The following is a 1,212-nucleotide window of genomic DNA, read 5'->3' on the forward strand; positions in this document are numbered from 1 at the left end:
ACCTGATGTCACGTTAACGGACGATGTCAATAATGACGAAAACAACGTGTTCGTTAGCATGATCAATAATTAATACCGTAAAGATATGTAGCACATGATAGCACCTGATGTCACGTTAACGGACGATGTCAATAATGACGAAAACAACGTGTTTGTTAGCAGGAGCAAAAATTAATACGGTAAACACATGCATGTGTCTATCATTCCATGAACACAACAGACATAGTACTTTGAAACTATATAACAATATAGACGGAGTACACGTGTTCTCGTGGTAATAACTGTCATTGTAACGGCACCATAGCGTAGTTTGGGCTCGCTCTCACTGCTCCTAGGTACAATGCCATGCGCTAGGACATAACATATATACTCGTGGTCCCAAGCGTCTGCATGTACAATGTTCGCACCTCGGCGCTTGTTGGTGCGTTCGCCGCATATCTACATGATTGATTGCCTAACGATTACAGATGCAGATGATGCGGACACGTTCTCCTGGGATTCCAGCCAGTCCGCGTCGACGTCCGAATCTTCGGCCACCGCGGCGTTGACCGCACGCGACCGTCGGAGTAACCCACAGGTGCGTGCACGCTCGTTTTGTTTTTGCATCTGCATAAAACTGGGGCTGGACCGCAACGGTATAACGCAGCACCCGAGGATTTCTGTGGGGGTCACTTCGCCGTTTTATTTTCGATTTGGATCGCCCCAAACCGAATTCGATCCGAAAGTATTGCACTGGGATTTCGATCACGGTTTTTCAACCTAGCTTGCATGCATTTGCGGTTCACTTCTTCATTCTCTCCGTTGCTAGGGGAGCATTATTGGGTCGGAGGAGGCGTTAGCTGTCATTCTTGTTGGCGGGTGTAAAACACGGTTACCGCTTCTCTTACAAAGTTGGTAAAACATGGACTTTTTATTGGCATTTTTTTTGTCCCAGCTCGCTGTATTACATGTTGCTATGCGGCTGCTGCATGTATGTTGTAACATGTGATATGTACAAAAACAGGATGATCATCGGATAGGCAACCGTTAGTAAAAATCATCTTGAGCCGTGGTTTTTTTTAGCTCGCTTTGACATCGTCAAGATGAGCTATTGCCATGGTGTGTCGTCCGTCGTACGTCCGTCCGTCCGTCTGTCCAACATTTTGCTACGGTTAACAATAATTCAAGAACAGTTTGACCCACATGTTTCAAATTGCATATAGTTGTTACTCC

At 45.7% G+C, this 1,212-nt stretch overlaps 1 long non-coding RNA gene across 1 annotated transcript in view; it reads left to right on the forward strand.

The window, feature by feature from the left end:
* LOC106805030 overlaps positions 1–1,212 on the forward strand; it is a 6,931-nt gene that overhangs the window by 1,302 nt on the left and 4,417 nt on the right. The window lies entirely within an intron of this gene.

This window comes from Priapulus caudatus, unplaced genomic scaffold (assembly GCF_000485595.1).
Source record: "Priapulus caudatus unplaced genomic scaffold, Priapulus_caudatus-5.0.1 Scaffold97, whole genome shotgun sequence".
Classification (NCBI taxonomy): Eukaryota; Metazoa; Priapulida; class Priapulimorpha; order Priapulimorphida; family Priapulidae; genus Priapulus; species Priapulus caudatus.